The 14850-nt window shown below is 42.0% G+C and overlaps 1 protein-coding gene across 14 annotated transcripts in view; it reads right to left on the reverse strand.

The window, feature by feature from the left end:
- Positions 1-14850, reverse strand: part of TRIP12 (thyroid hormone receptor interactor 12) — an 83541-nt gene that overhangs the window by 59760 nt on the left and 8931 nt on the right. Inside the window, exon 1 of one of the 14 annotated variants that reach the window (XM_062638967.1) lies at positions 14630-14727. The exons of 11 other annotated variants lie outside the window; for them this stretch is intronic. The gene's annotated coding sequence lies outside the window, so the exon portion shown is untranslated. Of the gene's footprint in view, positions 1-14474; positions 14603-14624; positions 14728-14850 lie in introns of those variants that run through there. 2 more of the 14 variants (XM_062638966.1, XM_062638969.1) reach the window with 2 other exon arrangements.

The following is a 14850-nucleotide window of genomic DNA, read 5'->3' on the forward strand; positions in this document are numbered from 1 at the left end:
GCAATGCAGAAGGCTGCCTTCACAGAATCAGCAAAACCAATGGGTAGGAACTTGAAAGGATATTAAGTGCCATGTTAAGGTTCTCTAGACTGCATCTATACATACATGTCTACAATGACAAAGAATGGGAAGAGAAAGTTCTGGCATGGAAGAGAAAAAGGAAAGAGCTAAAAATACCTTAATTTGTGATCTCATGGTTCAGAATTCAAGGAAGCTGTACTGCAAATTGGCAGTTAGATTATCACTGCCTCAAACTGAAGATTCTCAAGTTCTCACAGTATATTCTCAAACTGAAAATGCCTCTTTAAAGATGCACAACACTACTCACTAGAGGAATGCCCAGGTTGTTAGGCCTGTGTGATTCAACGGGTTATACATGCCATGACCCCAAGCCAAAAAATAGCACCCTTACCTACTGACTTCTACCTGGTGAAAGGACTGTAAGACAGTTGTGCAAAAGATACCATAGCTTGAAAACACATCGTCAGGGGAAGAGGTCAAGTACTGTTCAAGGAAAAAGTCTAAACACATGCTATCACATGCTCCACTGTTGATAATAGTTCTGTGACAGTGGGAAGACATTCTGAGTTGCAAAAGCTGAAGAGCCTCCCCTGCTTCAAGGAGGTCAGTTGAAGTCTGAGACTGCAGAGACTTTGCTGGGCCTGATATGGAAAAGCAAACTGAAGACTTATTCTGCAACCTGGAGAAGCTTAAAACCTTGCTTCATAATGATTACCAAGACCTGGAACCCATCACTGATTTAGAAAGAAAACAGTGGATTGGCCTACACACCACAGCCAGAACCTCAGCAAATCCTTTTGGACTTTATCAAAAAATTAAATATCACACACGGCACTAATTCAAACTACAGACAAGAATAGGCACCACTGGCAGACTGCTTTATAACCAGCTACCAGTACAACTGACTGTATAAGAACCTAAACATCTCAAGAACCAAGAGAAACCTATGCGGGGGGGGCACAAATCAGCAAAAAAAAATAAAATGCACATGGGGTAAGTTACACAGCAGAATATTCCTGTTCATCTGGACAGCTTAAAGGAACAAAAAAAAACACTAATCATGGTCTGGTTTGCATATGGTTATATCGGATTCAAAGTTGAGCTCAGGTGTCTCAGGTCTGTTTGTATGACCACTGTGCCCAGCTCATGGCACTCAGGAATCCAGTTTTCAGTACTGAAGAAAGAATCACCCTTTTAGTGCACTGAGAAATTAAACCAGGACTAAAGTTTAACTGAATTCTTGAGAGCTGGTTAAGGGGCCTACCTAACATTAAGACTATAAAAGCCTTTACCTCCTACACTCCTTTCCTCTGGAAGACCTGAAGCTGCAGTTTGAGAAGAAAAAGTAGTTGCATGGAATAAATAAAATACAACTTTGTTTTCAGGGCATCCCCCTTCAGTTCTGCCACCACACTGTGTTTGGTTGGGGTTTTGTTACCTTTTCATGTCATTGTAACATGCTCAAACTAGTTCAGTATAAGTTTTCCATCAGTGTATGGTTTGACTTGAATTCATTAATAGAGAGAATGCTCTCTTGGTGGCAGAACACCATAATTTAATCCTTGAAGAATATATTTTCATGTTTACAACACATGTAGTTTCTTGGTCTTCAGTGCTCTGTTTTGGTTTGGTTTTTTAACCAGTCAAGCATTAAATTCTGTTGCAATACAGACAAATCTGCAGCAGTTACATTTTCTCAGCACTCAAATATAAAGACTACAAAACGTCTAAAATCCAGAAACTTCTAAATTAATCTATATTCAGTAAAAGAATAATCTGAACTGGAGAGCTGCAAGTCAGCCAGTGACAGCTCAGTTTAAGAAGCAGCCCAGAAATATTTAAGCCATCTCAGTAACACAAAAGATTTGTTACACCACATAGAGAGCTAGCATACATAAACATAGCAAACATTAGCTGCAGAACACTGAACCACCTTTTGCTTCTGTTGACAGCTCCTTTTCCCTTTTAGCACAGCAATGGTAAAGGGAAGAGTGCAAAAAGGAGCAAAATTTATCTGCCAAATCAGACCCTCTAGCAAGAGCTTGACTTCATCTCTACAAGAACTTTAAGATTACTGTTACTGACAGATGGCTGGATGAACAAATTTACACTAGGAGAGTCTCATGTAATTCTCCTAACTGCTGCTAATACAATTGTGGTTCCAACTTGCTAGCAACAACAGAAATAACATTTTTTCCTTTTTTTTTTAATTAAACAAAAGCAACTGGTATCTCTTCAAGGGAAAGGGCATTTTTTAGCAGCCAAATTCTAAACAAAACTCTATTTGTAGTGAGTGCTACAGAGTGAATTGATGAGAGTTCTTTGTTTTAGCAGACTCCCAAAAAAGACATCACAAGCAGCACAAGTAAAAATCTCCTCTGTCCTTCCTTTTCAGCTTCACTAGAAACTTTGGTTTAGTAGGAGCCAAAATTCACTATCTGTGCAATAGTGGCTTAAGCTTTCACTAATGGCATAAAAACCAAACATGCCACCTTGGCAAGTGCAAGGAAGAACATTCTCTTCAGAAGAGGGGAACAAACTTGAATGAGGAGTTTTTCCCTTCTGTGAGACAACACAAATGAGAACAGAACTCTTCATGCAGTACACATGACTGAAACCACCATGAACAAAGACAGTAAGGTGTAGGTAGATGGTCAAATTAAGACCAAGTAAACAGGCATGGCAAAGCTGGGGGCAGGGGGGCACTTATTACCGTGAAGAAAAAAAGTCAGTTGAGCAGTGAGTGAAAATTTTAATTTAGAAGCTCTATTTCAGTATTGGCATGCACGTGAACAGAGAAGTACCCGAAATCATCACCCACTCCAAGTCTGCCCTGCCCAATGCTTAATGCCCAGCTGCTTTTGAGCTGCATAGCTCTGTTTACTTCAACATTGTGAGTCTGAATGCAGAATCTATTGCTACAACACCAAGCCTCTTCCCCATTCTAACCCCACACACCAGATGGTGCCTTAGTTGCAGTCTGCTGTTCACCTGCATCTGGCACACGCAGCCCTTAAGTAAAATCAAAGTGCAATAGCATAAGACAAACACTGATACGGTACATACCCATGTCCTACCTGCAGAGCCTGTTAGACAATATATGCCCCACATTGCAGCCAAGTTCCTTATCAGCTTCTGCCAAGCTGTCTTACATTACAGAGAGAACTAGTGAGCTCAGTGGCTAGTAAAACACAGCTTGGCCTCTCAAAGTCTAAATCAGCAAAACCACTTTAATTAGCCACTAGAACTAAGAAAAGACTAGACCTTACAGAAGTTACTGGATTTGACAAGTACCAGACAAACCCAAGTTTATAGGGCATTATGTAGATGTATCCTGAAAACAAGGTACAGGGAAGAGATCGAGTCTTTGTTTTTATAATATTCAGCTTCAGCTTGAAACTAGTTTACATACAGAAATGCCCAAAGTAGAGAAGCCCAATCACTCATACTAGCATGGCTTAAAGAGAAACACTTTAAAGATAAAAACAAATTTAATAAAAATAATAAAAAAAAAAATCCTATGTTTCCAGGGGAAGGGGAGGACACAGCTATTTTCAGCTTTACTAGAACAGGTCTCAAGTTTTTGTACCTTCAGAATATCATTTAGAAGTCTGGACAAATAAGGAGGATCTCAGGAGCTTCTCTTGTTTTTTTAATCACTTGTATTTAGCACTGACTCAAACTGATGTCTGTTAAGGCTTCCTTTCCTACATTGTCTCAAGCAGGTTATGCTATCCTGAATGAAGTCTTCTATCCAAAAAAGGTCATAGGCCTACTGCGTAACAAGATTCCTATGCCACATGATACAATCTGGAAAATGGTTTAATTGTAGCTGCTGAGGAAGAAATCCAATTAAAACAGGTTAAGTTTCCGGCTTCCTTAGCACTGGATCTGCATACAGATCTTTAACTATCACAAGGATACTGCAACACCAAACAAAGGGATTAAAACATATTTAAGGTTTCTAAACTGGGTAGGTGCTCAATTCCAAGATGCCACTGGCTCATGTGCCACAGGTACATCTTCTCAACCTAAGAAAAATTTAGACATTGACATTATTTAGACATTGATGTAGTAAGAGCAAGCTCCAATACATATACCAAATCACTGACACAGGCACAATCAAAGGTATTTACCTTGTATGAAATCACATACCAAACTACCTACCAAATATCAGTTTAAAGAAACAGAAGTTCTCTGTAAAGCTGAATAAAAGGAAGTCACACCTAAAGAAGTACCTGTTAAACACTAAGGATTAATCTGTCTTTAAGCTGATCCTATCATTGATAGAATCAGAACTCCATAGTACTCAGAGCTATTCTTTCATGGTAACTACACAGAAGAACACACAATATTGGTTTCCAGAACTGCATGTCAGGAAGGTTCCAACCCTTACAGTCATGGAAGAAGCTGTCAAAAGCCTGAAGGAATTAAACTTTATGCCATACTTTGAGGAGATTGTCTACTACACACATACGCATGTTTTCAGTACTCTACAAATAAAACAAGTCTGTAAGAATGAGGCATTGTACAGGGAGATTACCAAGTATGTGATCAGTAAATGAATGCTCCAAGAACCTGAATGCAGAGCATAAGATACTGAACTTAAGCAAATCTAAGTATTAGAGGTCTTTCAACTGCTTTTTAGGATACCAGACTTAGCTTTAATTTAAACTAGACAAGAACTCACCATCACCAAACCTTAGTACTGACAAAAAAAAGTGTCTACTACAAACTCCTCTCTCCCTTCCCATACGTGCAAGTACCACTAGCCTGTTCCTCACCAATGATTTTTACCTCCTCTCTCCCAGGCTACCCATACATTTTCTTTGCATAAGGAACAACTGTAACTATACACATCTTTTATAGTTCACTAGATGAACATATTTATGCTAATAAGGTACTTTTGCTCAGGGTCACAGCATGTCCCAGTTGTCCTAAAACCCTTGCTGATAGCCAATTACTTCCTGGCAAGATGTTCCAATAGATGCTGCCTAAACCTGTTACCTCCCAGCTAAACTGCTGCTCCTTAATACACTGCAAGGATTCACAGACTACCAGTAATACAGAAAACTAATCAGAAGAAAAAGTTTTGCCACAGTTCCAAGATAAAGAACAAGCAGAGCTTGAAGCTTTCTACAGCTTGACCTTCGGACCAAAATTATTATTTAAGAACTAGATATTATAACAGCTGATTTGATAAGCCTTTGCTCTTGCAATTTGCTCTGTGATCCAATCAGAATACTCAAAGGTTGCCTCCAAGTACAGGTGACCTTTTATCCTACACTAATGCGTACCTATGCCTCACAAGTAAACCTACAACCTACTGCCCCCAAACAACACATACTGATTCTGGCCTTGCCTAGGATTGCAACAGAACATGACAAGGAACAGGGGAAAGGGAAAGAGTTTCTTTTAGGTGCTTCATGCACAATCAGCAACAGTATATCCTGGAGTAAGGCTATGCATCCATCTCCCTACACTCCTGAAAGCAAATTTTTACAAACAAGAAAATAATCCCATACCATTAAGACAACAATGGAAATGGAAGTAAACTTCATTTAACTCCCATGCAGGATATCATTTTGTCTTTCTGGTGTTTGGGTTTTGGTTTGTTTTTTTTTTGTTTGGTTTGTTTTTTTCCCTTTAGAAAACATCCACAAGACTTTTTTGTATCTTCAGAACTATTCCAGATGTCATCCTCTTTACTATTTCTTTTAAGCCATTTCATAAAATGCATAAGTAAAAGAGACAAAACAAACAAAAGAATATTTAACTGAAAAAGGCATATTCATCATGATGCAGGACAGAACAACTCTCTTTACAACACTTTAGTAAAAACCATACAGGGAATGGAGTGGCTTCAGGGAAAGATTAAAGAAAGAATATGACGTAGACAGGCTTGTGAAGGAAGATGGAAAAGAACTGTAGGCCCATAAATGAGCACAGTTTCTTCCTTCCCTCTCCTCTGTACAATATCTTACCATATTAAATGCAAAATTTAGGTACTTCAGAAAGACTGGAGCCTCTCTTAATCCTACATTTGTTTTGCTAATGAAAGATACTCAGCTAGGAGCATGCACACAAAATCATAGAATCGTTAGGGCTGGAAAGGACCTTAAGATCATCTAGTTCAAACCCCCCTGCCATGGGAAGGGACACCTCACACTAAATCATATCGCCCAAGGCCTCATCCAACCTGGCCTTGAACACTGCCAGGGATGGAGCATTCACAACCTCCCTGGGAAACCTATTCCAGTGCTTCACTACCCTAACAGGAAAGAATTTCCTTCTTATATCCAACCTAAACTTTCCCTGTTTAAGTTTTAACCAGTTACCCCTTGTCCTATCACTACAGTCCCTAATGAAGAGTCCCTCTCCAGCATCCCTATAGGCCCCCTTCAGATACTGGAAGGCTGCTATGAGGTCTCCACGCAGCCTTCTCTTCTCCAGGCTGAACAGCCCCAACTTTCCTCAGCCTGTCTTCATACGGGAGGTGCTCCAGTCCCCTGATCGTCCTCGTGGCCCTTCTCTGGACTTGTTCCAACAGTTCCATGTCCTTTTTATGTTGAGGACACCAGAACTGCACACAATACTCCAGGTGAGGTCTCACAAGAGCAGAGTAGAGGAGCAGGATCACCTCCTTCGACCTGCTGGTCACACTCCTTTTGATGCAGCCCAGGATACGGTTCGCTTTCTGGGCTGCAAGCACACACTGACTGCTCATGTTCATTTTCTCATCAACCAACACCCCCAAGTCCTTCTCCACAGGGCTGCTCTGAATCTCTTCTCTGCCCAACCTGTAGCTGTGCCTGGGATTGCTCTGACCCAGCTGTAGGACCTTGCACTTGGCATGGTTAAACTTCATGAGGTTGGCATCAGCCCACCTCACAAGCATGTCAAGGTCCCTCTGGATGGCATTCCTTCCCTCCAGGGTATCAACCGAACCACACAGCTTGGTGTCATCGGCAAACTTGCTGAGGGCACACTCAATCCCACTGTCCATGTCAATGATGAAGATGTTAAACAAGACCGGTCCCAACACCGATCCCTGAGAGACACCACTCGTTACTGGTCTCCAGCCGGACATTGAGCCGTTGACCACAACTCTTTGTGTGCGGCCATCCAGCCAGTTCTTTATCCACCGAGTGGTCCATCCATCAAATTGATGTCTCTCCAATTTAGAGACAAGGATGTCGTGTGGGACAGTGTCGAACGCTTTACACAAGTCCAGGTGGATGACATCAACTGCTCTACCCCTGTCCATCAGTTCTGTAGCCCCATCATAGAAGGCCACCAAATTGGTCAGGCAGGATTTCCCCTTAGTGAAGCCATGCTGGCTGTCACCAAGCACCTTGTTGATTTTCATGTGCCTTAGCATGCCTTCCAGGGGAATCTGCTCCAAGATTTTGCCAGGCACAGAGGTGAGGCTGACTGGTCTGTAATTCCCCGGGTCATCCATTTTCCCCTTCTTGAAAATGGGGGGTTATATTTCCCTTTTTCCAGTCATCGGGAACTTCACCTGACTGCCATGATCTCTCAAATATGATAGCCAGTGGCTTCCCAACTTCATTTGCCAGCTCCTTCAGGACCTGAGGACTTGTGCACGTTCAGATTTTTGAGATGGTCTCAAACCAGTTCCTCTCCTACAGTGGGCGCAAGGTCTTCATTCTCACAGTCCCTGCATCTGCCTTTCAAGACTTGGGTGGTTTGGTCAGAGCTTTGCCAGTGAAGACTGAGGCAAAGAAGTCATTCAGAACCTCAGCCGTCTCCAAATCCTGTGTAGCCAGTTCTCCCAAGAGCTTCCTGAGGGGGCCTACGTTCTCCCTAGTCTGTTTTTTATTTGCTATGTACGTGTACAATCCCTTCCTGTTACCCTTAATACCCCTAGCTAAGTTTAATTCTAGCTGAGCCTTAGCTTTCCTAACCTGGTCCCTAGCTTCCCAGACAACATCCCTGTACTCTTCCCAGGCCACCTGTCCTTGCTTCCACTTACTATAAGCCTCTTTTTTCATTTGAATTTTCCTCAGGAGCTCCTTATCCATCCAAGGAGGTCTCCTGGCCCTCCTGCTGCACTTCCTGCTGGTTGGGATGCAACACTCCTGAGCTTGCAGCAGATGATCCTTGAATATCAACGAACAGTCTTGGGGCCCCTCTGCCCTCTAGGGCTGTATCCCATGGAACCTTCTGAAGCAGGTTCCTGAAGAGGCCAAAGTCTGCTCTTTTGAAGTCCAGGGCAGTGAGCTTGCTGCACGCCCTTCTCACTGTCCTGAGGATCTCAAATTCGAGCATCTCATGATCGCTGCATCCAAGGCTGCCCTGGAGCGTCACATTTCCAACGAGCCCTTCCCTGTTGGTGAGCACGAGGTCAAGCACGGCCCCTCTCCATGTTGGCTCCTCTATTACTTGCAGAAGGAAGTTGTCTTCTACACAATCGAGGAACCTCTTGGATTGCTTGTGCCGCGCCCTACCGTCCTTCCAACAGATGTCAGGGTGCTTGAAGTCACCCATGAGAACAAGGGCCTGCGAGCGTGAGGCTTTTCCTGTCTATGGAGTGCTTCATCCGCAGGTTCTCCTTGATCAGGCGGTCTGTAACAGATCCCCACAGTAATGTCTCCCATAGCTATATTCCCTTTAACCCTGACCCACAAACTCTCTGTGGACAGCTCACCTGTCCCCAGACACAGTTCCATACTCTCCAGCCTATCCCTAACATAAAGGGCAACTTCCCCTCCCTGCCTGCCAGGCCTGTCTTTCCTAAAGAGCCTGTAACCTTCCATTCCAACACTCCAGTCATAGGAGCCATCCCACCATGTTTCTGCGATGCCTATTATATCATACCCCCGTAGATGTGCACGCATCTCTAATTGCTCGTTTGTTCCCCATGCTACGGGCATTTGTATAGAGGCATCTGAGCTGAGCTCCAACTGAAGCCAGCTCATTGGCTGGAGCAGCTGGAATATCTCTGCATTGCTCCAAGCATTTATTATAGGTGCTGGCAACTGACTGGGTGTGTTGGAATGGAATGATGCCCCCCTCCCCCAACACATCTAGTTTAAAGCCTCCTTGACCAGTCTGGCAAGCCTCCTACCAAAACTGCTCTTTCCCTTCTTTATCAGACCAGCTCCACCAGCCCCCACTAGACCCTAGCTTGGGTCCCATGTTCAAGACACCAAAACCCCTGACTATGACACCACCCTTTTAACCATTTATTAACCTGGCTAATCCTCCTAGTTTTTTTTAGGTCCTCCCCTGTATCCTGGAGAATTGATGGAAAGACCACCTGAGCTCCAGAGCCCCTAACCACCTCCCCCAGGGCTCTGTAGTCTTTATGTTCCCCAATCTACTACTATCCGTATCCCTAGCACCCACATGTATCACCAGGAGTGGGTAATAGTCCAGGCAGCCTCTCTGCCACATCCCTGATCCGTGCCCCCGGTAGGCAACACACCTCCCTTGAGACGGGGTCTGGACAGCAGAAAAGTGCTTCTGTCCCTTCCAGTGTAGGGTCCCCTACTACTATGACCCACCGCTTTTTCCTAGCAGCACCAGTAGAGATCTTCTTTAGCAGTGTATCAGCCAGCTGTTTCTGGCTCAAGTGTGCTTCCTCATTAGCCCCCTGTAGGACAGCAAAGCGGTTCTGCGTGGGGACAGGGGATTTAGGGGGAAGCCCCTTGCTTTTGGTTGTCCTTTTCCTTCTTTTTTGTTGTTTTTTTTTTTTGTCACTAATTCCCAGCTTCCCAGGTTAACGGCCTCCTTCTTTCCCTCATGAGGTAGAGGTGAAGCTCTGCACTGCAGCCTCCCCTCTCATCGGCTCTGTCTGGGTGCCTACGCTGGCCACCGCCGGGGCAGCCAGAGCAGAGCTCCCAGACCGGGCCCTGATCATAGGAGGAGTGCTCACCATCCCGCCCGCCTGCCCGCGCAAACTGCATCCACGCGCTACCCGGTCCCTCGCGCTCCCTGGGGCAGGTTTTTAACCAGTCAGCTCTGTTGCCGCTGCTTCAGGCTCCGCCCCGTGTGAGTCAGCTGCTCGCTCTCGTCAGCTGAGCTTCCGGCTCCTGGGCAGGTCCTGTCGAGGACTTGAGGCTCCCTCGGTGGCTCTTGTCGCTCTGAGTTGAGGCTCCTGCACGCTGAACCCCCGCTCCGGTGTTGAAGGCATCCTCTCTCGAGCTACTCACCTCAGCAATTGACCTCTCACCTCAGCAACTGACCCAATCTCCATCCCACATAGGATTAATGAGCAATGAAGTGTTTGAGTAGTATCTTTACTATTTCTACTTCCTCACATCAGGTCTTTGACATCTTTTCTCCCATAAATTATTTCCTAGCACCTCCAAACTCCATCAGCTACAAAAAATGCCAAATTAATTGTACTAACTTTGGGTCTTTCTTCTATGCTTTTCAATCTTTATTTGTATGTTTTCTTTGTATTTAAAGGCTCCTCTGGCAGAACAGTTTGGGGACAGATACTGTGTACTGCAATTTGAAAACAGCCTGATCTGTCCCGCAATTTCCTCCACAGATCTCAATGGTAATGAAACCGCTGCTCACCAAACTGGCACTATTAAGAAATAGCTTCAACTATTTCCTATTAAATGTCTATTTTGACTAATTAGAAAGTAGAGAGTACAAAGCTTCTAACATTGGACTTTCAAATGAACAGTCTCACCCTACCAAGTACAGCATGTGCCAGTGGCATACACTAATATAAAAATATTTATTATATTGAAGCTGCATGATGAGAGTCTACACATTTCAGTGGTGCTTTTTTCACTTTCAAGAAAAACATTCTGGATGCAGTATAGTAGTGTGCATTTCATAATGGATACTTTCCTAATTTAAAAGTCAGCATAAATATTCTGCACATATTCAAGTATGACAGACATTGAGCCAAACACTTTTTTCTTTAATAACTCCATTAACTCTAAGCTTAATAGCGATTACACTTCCTTTTACTCTTCGACAGGATTTAACTTACACTACAGTTACACTGCAGACTAAGGACAGAAAACCTGAACAAGACAGACTTGGAGGCATTAGAGCTATTAGCCTGCACTAGTTTTTCATCTGAACTCCACCCTATCTTTCAAAGGGTGCCACAACACTGATGTATGCTAAAAAACCAGCTACATTTCTCGAGAGACTTCCTAGCGAGTGTGGTCATCTAAATAAATTAGAAAGGAAATTTAGGTCCTCTAATCCATAAACTAAGTAGAAATATTGTGTACTTCATAGTAGTTGGAAGCTACCTTCTATAAATATTTATCCAAAGTTCCTACCTTTGAGTATGTCATTATTTCAAATCCCTCTACTTACACAAAAACCTCAGAAAGTACAGGAATAGAGTACAATTTTAGTTTTACTCTAATGCCTGGGCAGATCATTTTTGCTTAAGAAGTCAGCACACTGAACATCAGGAGTTAGTAAAAAAAAAAAACAGATTGCACCCGTACAAGCTCATACAGACAATTTAAAACCGGATACTTTAAGCTACCACCATCACCAGTAAAAGCCTTCAAATTCTGCTGAAGCAACCAGAAATTACATCAGCTTCTCCACCACAAATGATAATCTCATCTATGCAAGCATAAAGAACAAAGCAGCTTAGATGATAGCCAGCCAGTCACAAATATATATTTTTAAATTATTCCCACCTCAAAGATGGGCCACCAACCTTCCCAGCCACAGAGCAAACACGCCAAAAGTACACACAACTCTAGTTTGTAGCCATAACCTGGAATCCTGTTAAGTAATGACAAACTAACTTGATTCTGGATGCACCTTAACTAAACTGAGACATTTAAATCACTATATCCTGCTATAGATTGAGCTTCGGCTTCTAGCTAGCACAGGTCTGGATTTCCACAGGTTACCTTCTTATTTTGATATTGTCAACAGAAAGACCAAACCCTTCTGAAGTAAGCTTTTTAAACAAGTTAAATAATACACATAAAGCAAAGGTAGTGGCTTACAAGCCCCAATTCAGCTATGTTTCACACAAACTATCTGAAAATCAGAGGAAATACAGTAGTTTCTCATCTTTTGTACTTGTCACACTCTTATTTCTGAACAGCTTTCATGATTCAATGGGCACAAAACTCCAGGTCCTTAAATTTCCTTCCCTGAGATGCTCTAAGCTTAAGCAGCAGGTTAACATCTTTAGAACACCTTCATTTAAGAGAACTAAGCACAGAGATCCCCATAGGAGCAACTACCTTTCATGGTATAGCTACAACATTCATGACAATACAGCTAGAGTCAGTGGTATAAAAACCTTCTATATACTTGCGAGCTTTGTTTTTTCTCCTCCTGTTAGCCTTTAGCTAGCAACTAGATATTTGGGGCTAAAAGCCTGGCATTTAAACTACTCCAATCTAAAATGACCCCAAAACACAGTAAGGAACCACTGCCCTTCTGCTTTACCAAAAAAAAAAACCAAACAATTAAAAAACAAACTACTATTTAAAAAAGAGATCCCATTAGTGTTGACAGCATTTCCAGGAATATGCCCTTTCCTGACAAACTAATATTAAAGATTGGTTCTTTCAAACACTTCTCACAGGACAGACTACTTTCTTTCACCATGTCAGTAGTGCCATGAAATTATATTTATTTACTTTATGAACTTCTGTAGATAGATATTCTCACTGAACTGGAGTTTCACAAAAGAACTCAAGTACTCTTTGGTGAGGACTATTAAATTACAGCCTTCTACCTGTCAGTTTCAAAGCTGTGCTACAGCGAACAACTACAGCAAGAATATTTTTGTCTAAAACACTTCTATTTTTTAGACATAGCTGGACTTAAAACATACACAGCTACAGTGAATGTGCAATCAGAGGCCCAGTGTTGAGAAAAATGGTTGGAAATGACAGTTCTGTAAGCTATGGGCACTTAACCCCTATACATTTGTAACACCTGAAGACAGGCAGTATTAAACTTGGAATTAAATCTTGAAATCGTCATTCAGTAAACAACAGAACATCAGTACAGGACAGCAAAACTAGACACTTGGTACTATTTCCAGGTTTACAGAAGAGACGGCATTCATTATTTTGTTTCTGTTTTGTTAAATCCAAAACTACTTAAACAACCAACTTCTGTTAAGTAGCATTCAAATAGAATACATCATTGTATGAGTGTAGCAGAAAGTATTCATAATGATAAACACACTGTTACCCATAGAAGGAAACTATGAAATTTACTGTTGTTAGAGCTTTATTGTTTATTACAGCATTGCTTATTTCAATATAACTACACAGGTAATATGGTTACCTAAAGCCAGAGCTGTTCCCTCAAAATTCCCTTTTTTTTTTCCCAAAACTATCAAAACTTGCAAGTTACCTTTTCTCTCCTCCTTCCCTCTCCCAACATAAAAAATATGCATTCAAAATACAGAACAGTGAATTATTCCAATGAGACACTTGCAATGCTATAAAGTACAATAATACCAAGCATCATGGAAATCCTATCCCTCAGCACTAAATCCAAGTTTTACTATAAGCCAAGCTTGTGAGCTGACATAAGCATTAGTCACTCACTACGTGCTCCAGTTACTCACAGAATGATACTGGATGGGAAAAGAGTGGGGGAAGGGTGGAGTGAGGGGGAGCGGAAAAGGAACCAATGCTCATGTAGATGTACCATTACAGAGTAAATAAGAACTCTCCAGTGCTTTTGTACAAAAAGCATTTATCTGGAATACTCTACCCCATCACAGTTGGCCTTGGTCAAGAGAGATGAATTCCAGTTGAAAGTACGTAAGAGTGCTCTTACAGGAGGTGACTAACAAAACCTGTATTATTTAGCCTGGCAACAAGGTTATAAATGCTTTAATTGCCAATGATAAAATACCAAGAAAAGTACTTCAAATAAGAGGATAGCATTGATACAGTTAGCAGGCAAAACGGTTATGACAAACTTTCAGGCTGGAAATTAGATGATCCCAAATTTCAAGAAACAACATGCTGAAAAAATCTCTCAGGAGGACTGCAGAATCAAAACGCAAGTATGAGACTAAAACCAAAGCACTTAGCTCCTTTTTAGACAGCTGCAAGTTAGATATATCAAGGGATATACCAACAATATTAACAAGATTACACTTTTGAAATTATAAGGTCTTACTAATCTTATTCCTAGACAGTAGTTCTTCACTGATCTCACAGAGAACTGACAAATAACAAGTTCTGTTGTTCTACTCGGCCAGTCACAGAGATAAGATGCTCACGACTGAGACACTTGAGTATCAAAAGCATTTTAAAGGCTCAGCTCCTAGAAAAAGCTAGTACATCCACTTTGTTCTTTTTGAAAAGGGAGTAACCAGAACACCATTCTTATTATCATAACACCCATTCTTTCCCAGAATGGTAAACTCAGAGAAAACACTGCAAAGAAGCAAACCAGTATTATCTGCAGTTTGTTAAACTGTTCTTATCCTGTCCCATGGTACCTACCACTGAAACTTTACTGTGACTAAGGAAACAAAACTTGTCCCCACACATTCTGCTGAGGAGGAGGGGTGGAGGCAGAAGATAGCTCTCCTCAAAGCAAGTTATTGCAATACGCAGTGAGTTCTAGGATTTAAAAATAAAAAAAACACAAACCACACACCACTCTTTTGGACAGCGTTATTCCATGCAGAGGTTGTTTATCCAGCTTGATCCTTCTATTGCTGTGTCACTCTGTCCATATGTTCATGTTTGATATCTCACAAGGCGGGGGGGGGGAAGGGAGGGATATGCCAGTTAATACATTCAGGAAACCAAACCAGTTACGCGATTTTTTTTTTTTTTTTAAATAGCTCCATGTAGAACTAGCAAACAAAATACA

This window comes from Pezoporus occidentalis, unplaced genomic scaffold (genome assembly GCF_034315485.1).
Source record: "Pezoporus occidentalis ecotype Australia unplaced genomic scaffold, CSIRO_AGI_Poc_V1 ctg59, whole genome shotgun sequence".
Taxonomy (NCBI): Eukaryota; Metazoa; Chordata; class Aves; order Psittaciformes; family Psittacidae; genus Pezoporus; species Pezoporus occidentalis.